The sequence below is a fragment of the Pongo pygmaeus genome, chromosome 16 (genome assembly GCF_028885625.2).
Source record: "Pongo pygmaeus isolate AG05252 chromosome 16, NHGRI_mPonPyg2-v2.0_pri, whole genome shotgun sequence".
Classification (NCBI taxonomy): domain Eukaryota; kingdom Metazoa; phylum Chordata; class Mammalia; order Primates; family Hominidae; genus Pongo; species Pongo pygmaeus.
This window is the reverse complement of record NC_072389.2, coordinates 13,131,126-13,141,450: the sequence shown is the minus strand read 5'-3', so window position 1 is coordinate 13,141,450 and position 10,325 is coordinate 13,131,126.

Sequence of the window (10,325 nt, the reverse complement as noted above, 5' to 3'; positions counted from 1 at the left end):
ATTGGATTGGAATGGAATGGAATGGAATGGAATGGAAAGGAATGGAATGGGATTGTGAAATGACATGTAAGGTGAGATTGTGCCACTGCACTCCAGGCTCGGTGACAGAGTGATATCCTGTCGATAGAAAGGAATGGAATATAATGGAGTGGAATGGAATGGAATGGAGTGAAGTGGAGTGGATTGGAGTGGATTGGAGTGGAATGGAATGTGACGGAGTGGAATGAAATGGAGGGGACTGGAATGGAGAGGAGTGGAGTGGAATGGAGTGGAGTGGAGAGGACTGGAATGGAATGGAATATAATGGAACGCAATGGAATGAAATGGAATGGTGAAATGAAATGTGAGATAATATTGTGCCAAAGCACTCCAGCCTGGGTGACTAAGTGAGAACCTGTCGAAAGAAAAGAATTTAATGCAATGGAGTGTACTGGAGTGGAATGGAATGGAATGGAGTGGAGTGGAGTGGAGTGGAATGGAGTGGAATGGAGTGGAGTGCAATGGAATGTGATGGAATGGAGAGGAGTGCAGTGGAGTGGAGTGGAATAGAATGGAATTTAGTGGAGTAGAGTGGAGTGGAGTGGATTGAAATGGAATGGAATGCTGAAATGAAATGTGAGCTGAGATTGTGCTACTGCATTCCAGCCTGGATGACAGAGTGAGATCCTTTTGAAAGAAAGGAATGGAGTGGAATGGAAAAAAATGGAATTGAAAGGAGGAGAGGGTAATCGAGTGGAGTGGCATGGAGTCGAGTGGAGTGGAATGGAGAGAAATGAAGTGGGATGGAATGGAATGGAGTGGAATGGAGAGGAGCAGAATGGATAGGAATGTAACGGAATGGAGTGGAGTGGAGTGAAGTGGAGTGGAATGGAATGAAAATATTGGAATGGAATGGAGTGAAATGGAATGGAATGGAGGAATCAAATATGAGCCGAGATTGTGCGACTGCACTCCAGCCTGTGTGACAGATTGAGATACTGTAGAAATAAAGGAGTGGAATGGAATGGAATGGAATAGAATGGAATGGAGTGGAGACGTGGAGTGGAGTGGAGAGAAGTGGAATGGAGTGGAATGGGATGGGAAAGAATGGAAACTAATGAAGCAGAGTTGAGTGAAATGGAGTGGAATGCAGTGGAATGCAATGGGATAGAATTAGATGGAGTGGAGTGAAGTGGATTGGAATGGAGTGGAACGAAATGGAATGGAATGGAATGACGTGGAGTGGAGAGGAGAGGAGTGGAGTGGAATTAAACGGAATGGAATGGAATGGAATGGAATGGACTGGAATGCAATCGTGAAATGAAATGTGAGCTGAGATTGTGCTCCTGCCCTCCATCCTTGGTGACAGAGTGACATCCTCTCGAAGGAAAGAAATGGAATAGAATGAAGTGGAATGGAAAGGAATTCAGTGCAAGGGAGTGGAGAGGAGTGGAGTGGAGTGGGGTGGAGTGGAGTGGATTGGGGTGGAGTGGAGTGGAGTGGAATTTGATGGAGTTGAATTGAATGGAGTGGAGTGGAGTGGAGTGGACCACAGTGCAATGGAGTGAAATGTAAGGGGATGGAATAGAATAGAGTGTGGTGGTGTGGAGTGGAGTGGACTGGAGTTGAATGTACTGGAATGGAATTAGATGGAATGAAATGGAGTGGAGTGGAGTGGAATGGAACGGAATGGAATGGAATGGAATGGAATGGAATGGAATGGAATGGAATGGAAAGGTGGAATGAAATGTGACCTGAGATTGCACCATTGCACTCCACCATGGGTGACAGAGTGAGATGCTGTCGAAAGATAGGAATCAAATGGAATGGAGTGGAATGGAATAGAATGGACTGGATTGGACTCGAGTGGAGTGGAGTGGAGTGGACTGGAATGGAATGGAATGGAATGGAATGGAATGGAATTGAATGAATTGGACTGGAGTGCAGTGGAGTGGAGGGGAGTGGATTGTAATGGAGAGTAATGGAATGAAAAGGAAAGGAATGGAATGGAGTGGAGTGCACTGGAAAGGGATGGGATGGAATGGATTGGAGTGGAATGCAGTGGAGTGTAGTGGAGTGGAGCAGAATGGAATGGAAAGGAATGGAAGGGAATGGAACTGTATGCATGGAATGGAATGCTGAAATGAAATGTGAGCTGAGATTGTGCCACTGCAGTGCAGCATGGGTGATGGGGTGAGATCCTCTTGAAAGCAAGCAATGGAATGATATGAATTGGGATGGATTTAAATGAAATGGAGTGGAGAGGAGTGGAGTAGAATGGAGTGGAATACAATGGGATTCAATGGGATGGAGTGGAGTGGAGAGGAATGGAATGGAATAGAATGGAATGGAATGGAATGGAATAGAGTGGAGTGGAATGTAATAGAATGTTATGGAATGGAATGGTGAAATGAAATGTGAGCTGAGATTTTGCCAGCGACAGAGTAAGATTCTCTCAAAAGAAAGGAATGGATAGGAATGAAGTGGAATGGAGTGGAATGGAATGGAGTAGAGTGGAGTGGAGTGCAGTGGAGTGGAATAAAGTGGAGTGGAGTGGAGTGGAATTGAATGCAATGGAATGGAATGGAATGGAATGGAATATTGAAAAGAAGTGTAAGCTGAGATTGTGGTACTGCAGTGGAATACAGTGGAGTGGAGTGGAGCATACTGGAGTGGAGTAGAATGGAGTGGAATGGAATGTAATGGGGAAATGAAATATGAGCTGAGATTGTACCACTGAACTCCATCCTAGGTCACAGTTTGAGATTCTGTTGAAAGAAAGCAATGGAATGGAATGGCGTGGAATGGAAAGGAATGGAGTGTAGTTGAATGGAGTGGAGCGGAGTGGAGTGGAGTGGGGTGGAACGGAATGGGGTGGAATGGAACGGGATAGAATGGAATAGAGTGGAGTGGATTGGAATGGAGTGGGATGGAGTGGAGTGGAGTGGAATGGAATGGAATGGAATGGAATGGAATGGTGAAATGAAAAGTGACATTGTGTCACTGCAGTCCAGCCTGGGTGACACAGTGAGAACATTTTGAAAGAAAACAATGAAATGAAAGAGTGGAATGGAATGGAATGGAAAGGAATGGAGTGTAGTTGAATGGAGTGGAGCGGAGTGGAGTGGAGTGGGGTGGAACGGAATGGGGTGGAATGGAACGGGATAGAATGGAATAGAGTGGAGTGGATTGGAATGGAGTGGGATGGAGTGGAGTGGAGTGGAATGGAATGGAATGGAATGGAATGGAATGGTGAAATGAAAAGTGACATTGTGTCACTGCAGTCCAGCCTGGGTGACACAGTCAGAACATTTTGAAAGAAAACAATGAAATGAAAGAGTGGAATGGAATGGAATGGAAAGGAGTGGAGTGGAGTGGAGTGGGGTGGAGTAGAGTGAAGTGGAATGGAGTGGAATAAAATGGGATGGAGTGGAATTGAGTGGAGTGGAGTGGAGTGGAATTGAGTGTAATGGAATGGAGTAGAGACGAGTGGAGTGGAGTGGAGTGGAATGGAGTGTAAAGGAATGGAGTAGAGACGAGTGGAGTGGAATGGCTTAGAATGGTATGGAATGGAATGGAATGGAATTGTGAAAATAAATGTGACCTGAGATTGTTCCACTTCACTCCAGCCTGGGTGAAAGACTGAGATCCTGTCGAAAGAAAGGAATGGTTTGAAATGTAGTGGAATGGAATGGAATGGAGTGGAGTGGAGTGGAATGGAATGGAAAGGAGTGGAGCCGAGTGGAGTGCAGTGGAGAGGAATGGAGTAGAATGTAATGTAATATAATGGAATAGAATGGAATGGAGTGGAGTGGAGTAGAGGGGAGTGGAAAGGGATGGGATGGAATGGAATGGAATGGAACGAAATGCAGTTGAAGGGAATGGAATGGAATGCAATAGAATGGAATGGTGAAATGAAAAGAGAGCTGATATAGTGCCACTGCAGTCTAGACTGGGTGACAGAGAGAGATCCTGTCGAAAGAAAGGAATGGAATGGAGTTGAATGGAATGGTTGAATGGAATAGAATGGAATGCAAATGAGATGAGTGGAGTGGAGTGGAAAGAAATAGAATGGAATGCAGATGAGATGATTGGAGTGGAATGGAAAGAAATGGAATGGAATTGTATGGGATGGAGTGGAGTAGAATGGAGAGAAGTGTACTGGAATGAAGCTGAAGGTAATGGAATGCAATGAAATGGAATGAAGTGGTGTGGAGTGGAGTAGAGTGAAGTGGAGTGGACTGGAGTGGAATGGAATAGAACTGAATGAAGTGGAATGGAATGGAATGCATTGCAATGGAATGGTGAAATGAAATGTGAGCTGAGATTTTGCCACTGCCCTTCAGCCTGGATGAAAGAGAGAGATCCTCTCGAAAGAGAGGAATGGAATGTAATGGACTGTAAGGGAATGGAATGGATTGGAATGGAGTGGAATGGATTGGAGAGGAGTGAAGTGGAGTGGAGTGGAATGCAGTGGATTGGAGTGAAGTGGAATGGAATGGAATGTTGAAATGAAAAGTAAGCTGAGACTGTGCCACTGAAGAAGAAGGGAGTGGAGTGGAGTGGAGTGGAGGGCAGTGGAATGGAATGGAATGGGATGGAATGGAGTGGAAATGAATACAATGCAATGGAAATGAACGAAATGGAATGGAATGGAATGGAATGGAATGGTGAAGTGAAATGTGAGCTGATATTGTGCCACTGCACTCCTGCTTGGGTGACAGAATGAGATGCTGTCGAAAGATAGGAATGGAATGGAAAGGAGTGGAATGGAAAAGAATGGAATTGAAAGGATTGGACTGGAGTCGAGTGGAGTGGAGTGGGATGGAATGGAAAGGAATGGAATAGAATGGATTGGAGTGGATTGCAGTGGAGGGGAGGGCAGTGGAGTGGAATGGAGTGTAATGGAATGGAAAGGAATGGAATGGAATGGAGTGGAGTGCAGTGGAATGGGACGGGATGGAAAGGAATGAAGTGAAGTGTAGTGGAATGGAGTGGAGTTTAGTGGAGTGGAGTGGAATGGAATGGAATGCAATGAAAGGAAATTGAATGGAATGCAATGAAAGGAAGTGGAATTGAATGCAGTGGAATAGAATGGAGAAATGAAATGTGAGCTGGAATTGTGCCACTGCAGTGCAGTGTGGGTGATGGACTGAGATCCTGTCGAAAGCAAGGAATGGAATGAAATGGATTGGAATGGATTAGAGTGGAATTGAATGTAGTGGAGAGGATTGGAGTGGAGTGGAGTGGAATGGAGTGGAATGGAATAGGATGGAATGGAATGGAGTGGAATCGAGTGGGGTGGAGTGGAGTGGAATGGAGTGGCATCCAATGGGATTCAATGGGATGGAGTGGAGTGGAGTGGAATGGAAAGGAATGGAATAGAATGGAGTGGAGTGTAATTCACTGGAATGTTATGGAATGGAATGGAAAGGAATGGAATGGTGAAATGAAAAGTGTGCTGAGATTTTTGCCACTGCACTACAGCCTGGGTGACAGAGTAAGATCCTGTCAAAAGAAAGGAATGGAGTGGAAAGGAGGGGAATGGAATGGAGTGGAGTGGAGTGGAGTGCAGTGGAGTGGAATAAAGTGGAGTGGAGTGGAGTGGAATGGAATGCAGTGGAATGGAATGGAATGGAATGGAATAGAAAGTTGAAATGAAGTGTGAGCTGAGATTGTGGCACTGCAGTACAATAGAGTGGAGCGGAAGGGTGTGGAGAGGAGTACTGGGGTGCAGTGGAATGGAGTGGATTGGAATGTAATGGTGAAATAAAATATGACCTGAGATTGTGCCACTGAACTCCAGCCTGAGTGACAGTTTGAGAATCTGTTGAAAGAAAGCAATGGAATGGAATGGAGTGGAATGGAATGGAATGGAGTGGAATGGAATGGAGTGGAATGGAATGGAATGGACACATGAAAAGGAAGATTGTGTCACTGCAGTCCAGCCTGGGTGACAGACTGAGATCATGTCGAAAGAAAGTAATGGAATGCAATAGAGTGTAATGGAAAGTAGTGGAGTGGGGTGGAGTAGAGTGGAGTGGAATGGAGTGGAGTAGAGTGGAGTGGAGTGGAGTGGAATGGAATGGAATGGAATGGAATTGTGAAATGAAATGAGAGCTGAGATTGTTCCAGTGCACTCCAGCCTGTGTGAAAGACTGAGATCCTGTAGAAGGAAAGCAATGGGACACAATGGAGTGGAATGGAATGGAATGGAGTGGAGTGGAGTGGAATGGAATGGAATGGAATAGAATGGAATGGAATGGAATGGAGTGGAATGGAATGGAATGGAATGGAGAGGAGTGGAGGGGAGTGAAATGGAATGGAATGGAATGGAATGGAATGGAATGGAATGCAATGCAATGCAATGCAATTGAAGGGAATGGAATGAATGCAATGGACTGGAATGTTGAAAGGAAAAGTGAGCTGATATTGTGCCACTACACTCTAGTCTGGGTGACAGAGTGAGATCCTTTCAAAAGAAAGGAATGGAATGGAATGCAGTTAAATGGAATGGAATGGAATGCAAATGGATGAGTGGAGTGGAGTGGAACAGAATGGAGTGGAATGGTATGGGATGGAATGAGATGGAGTGGAGTGGAGTGGATGGAGTGGAGTAGAATGGATTGCAACTGAATGGAGTGGAATGGAATGGAATGCAATGGATTGGAATAGTGAAATGAAAATTCAGCTGCGATTTCGCCACTGCTGTCCAGCATGGATGACAGAGTAAGATACTCTTGAAAGAAACTCATGGAATGGAATGGACTGTAATGGAATGGAATGGATTGGAATGGAGTGGAATGGAGAGGAGTGGAGTGAAGTGGAGTGGAGTTGAATGGAGTGGATTGATGTGAAGTGGAATGGAATGGAAAGGAAAGGAATGGTGAAATAAAATGTGAGATGAGATTGTGCCACTGCAGTGGAATGGAGTGGACTGGAGTGGGGTAGAGTGGAGTGGAACGGAGTGGAATGGAAATGGATAGAATGGGATAGATTGGAGAGGAGTGCATTGGAATGGAAAGGAATTAAAACGAATGGAAAGAACGGAATGGATTGGAATTTATTTTAGTGCAGTGGAGTGGAGTGCAATGGAATACAAAGGAATGGAATGCACTGGAGTGGAGATGAGTGGAGATGAGTGCAGTAGAGTTGAGTGTAGTGGAATGGAGTGGAGTGGAGAGGATTGGAGTAGCATGGAATTGAATGGAATGGAATTGATGGAATGGATTGGAATGGAATGGTGAAATGAAATGTGAGCTGCGATTGTGACATTGCACTCCAGCCTGGGTGACAGTGTGAGATCCTGTCGAAAGAAAGAATGGAATGGAATAGAGAGGAATGGAATGGAATGGAATGGAGTGGAGTGGAGTGCAGTGGGGTGGATTGGAGGGGAGTGAAATGGAATGGGATGGAATGTAATGAAATGGAAAGGAATACAATACAATGGAAAGGAATGGAATTTAATGGAATGGTGAAATGAAATGTGAGCTGATATTTATCCACTGCAATCTAGCCTGGGTGACAGAGTGAGATCCCGTGGAAATAAAGGAATGGAATGGAGTGGAATGGAATGGAATGGAATGGAAATGAGAGGAGTGGGGAGGCGTGGAGTGGATTGACGTGGAGAGGAGTTGAATGGAGTGGAGTGGAGTGGAGTGGAGTGACGCTGAATGGAGAGTAATTGAATGGGATATAATGGGATGGAGAGGAGTGTAGTGTAGCCTAGCGTAGTGGAACGGAGAGCATAGGAATGGAATGCAATGGAATGGAATGAAGTGGTGTGGAGTGGAGTGGAGTGGAGTGGAATGGAATGGAATGGAAAGGAGTGGAATGGAATAGAATGGAATAAAATGGAATGGAATGGATGGAATGGTGAAACAAAATGTGAGCTCAGATTGTGCCACTGAACTCCAGCCTGGGTGACAGACTGAGATCCTGTCGAAAGAAAGGAATGGGATGAAATGGAGAGAATGGAATGGAACAGATGGGAGTGGAGTGGAGGGGAGTGAGTGGACAGGAGTGGAGTGGAGTGGAATGGAATTGCATGGAGTGCAATGGAATGGACTGCACTGTAGTAGAGTGGAGTGGAGTGGAGTGGAGTGCATTGGAATGGATTGTAAAGGAATGGAGTAGATTGGAGTGGAGTGGAGTGGAATGGAATAGAATGGTATGGAATGGAACAGAATGGAATGGAATGGAATGGAATGGAATCGAATTGAATCGAATGGAAATGTGAAATGAAATGTGAGCTGAGATTGTGCCACCGCACTGCAGCCTGGGTGACAGACTGAGATCCTGTTGAAAGAAAGGAAAGGGATGGAACTGAGTGGAAAGTAATGGAATGGAATAGAGTGGAGTGCACTGGACTGGAGTGGAGTAGAGTGGAGTGGAGTAGAGTGGAGTGGAGTAGAGAAGAATGGAGTGGAATTGAAAGTAATGTAATGGAATGGAGAGGAGAGGAGTGGAGTGGAGGGAAGTTGAATTGAATGGAATGGAATGCAATGCAATGCAATGCAATTGAAGGAAATGAAATGGAAAGCAATGGAATAGAATGGTGAAAGGAAACCTGAGCTGATATTGTGCCACTGCACTCTAGCCTGGGTGACAGAGTGAGGTCCTTTCAAAAGAAAAGAGTGGAATGGTATGGAGTTGAATGGAATGGAATGGAATGCAAATGAGATGAGTTGAGTGGAGTGGAGAAGTGTGGAGTGGAGCAGAGTTGAATGGAGTGGAGCGGAGTGCAGTGGAGTTGAGTGGAGTCGAATGGAATGGAGTGGAGAAGATTGGAGTGACATTTAATGGAATGGAATAGCATTGAATAGAATGGATAGGAATGGAATGGTGAAATGAAATGTGAGATGAGATTCTGCCACTGCATTCCAACCTGGGTGACAGACTGAGGTCCTGTCGAAAGGAAGGAATGGAATAAAAAGGAGTGGAATGGAATGGAATGGAAAAGAAAGGATTGGAGTGCAGTAGAGTGGAGTGGAGTGGAGTGGAGTGGTGTTGAGTGGTGTGAATTGGAGTGGAATTCAGTGGAATGCAATGAGAAGCAATGAAATGCAATGGATTGGAGTGGAGTAGAATGGGGTGGAATGCAATGGGATGCAATGGAATGGAAGGGAGTGGATTGGAGTGGACTGGAGTGGAATTCAGTGGAATGGAAAGAGATGGAATGGGATCGAGTGGAGTGGAGTGGAGTGGAAAGGAGTGGAATGGGGCGGAGTGGAGTGGAATGGAATTTAATAGAGTGGAGTGGATTGGAGTGGAGTGGTATGGAGTGGAATGGAATGGCATGGGGTGGAAGGATGTAGAGTGGACTGCAGTCGAGTGGAGTGGAGTTGAATGGAGTGGAAAGGAGTGGAGTTTAGTGGAGTGGAATGGAGTGGAATGGAGTGGAGTTTAGTGGAGTGGAGTGGAGTGGAATGGCATGGAATTTAATGGATGGAATGGAATAGAATAGAATGGAATGGAATGGAATGGAATGGAATGGAGTGATGAAATGAAATGCGATCTGAGATTGTGACACTGCGCACAAGCCTGGGTAACACAGTGAGATCCCATCGAAAGAAAGGAATGGAATGGAATGCAGAGTACTGCAATGGAATGGAAAGGAATGCAGTGGTGTGGAGTGGAGTGGAGTGGAGTGGATTTTAGTGGAATGGAATGGGAAATAATGGAATGCAATGGAGTGGAGTTTAGTGGAGTGGAGTGGAGTGGAATTGATTGGAATGGAATGGGATGGAATAGAATGGAGTTCAGTGGATGGAATTGAGTGGAATCGAATGAAATGCACTGGAGTGGAGTGGACTGGAGGGGAGTGGAGTGCAGTGGAACGGAATGCAATGGAATGGACTGGAATTCAATGGTGAAATGAAATGAGAACTGAGATTGTGCCACTCCACACCAGCATTTGTGACAGAGTGAGATCCTGTCGAAAGAAAGGAATGGAGAGGAATACAGTGGAATGGAATGAAATGGAATGGAATGGAATGGAAGGGAAAGGAATGGAAGGGAATGGAATGGAATGCAATGGAATGGAAGGGAATGGAATGGAATGGAATGGAATGCAATGGAATGGAAGGGAATGGAATGGAATGGACTGTAATGGAATGTAGGGGAATGGAGTGGAGTGGAGTGGAGTGGAATGGAGTGGAGTGGAATAGAGTGGAATGGAATGGGATGGAATGGAATGGAATGGAAGGAAATGGAGTGGAGTGGAGTGGAACAGAGTGGAAAGAAATGGGTTGGAGTGGAATGGAAAGGAATATTGTAGAGTAGAGTGGAGTGGAGTGGAATGGAGTGGAATGGCATGGCATGGAATGGAGGGGAGTGGAGTGGTG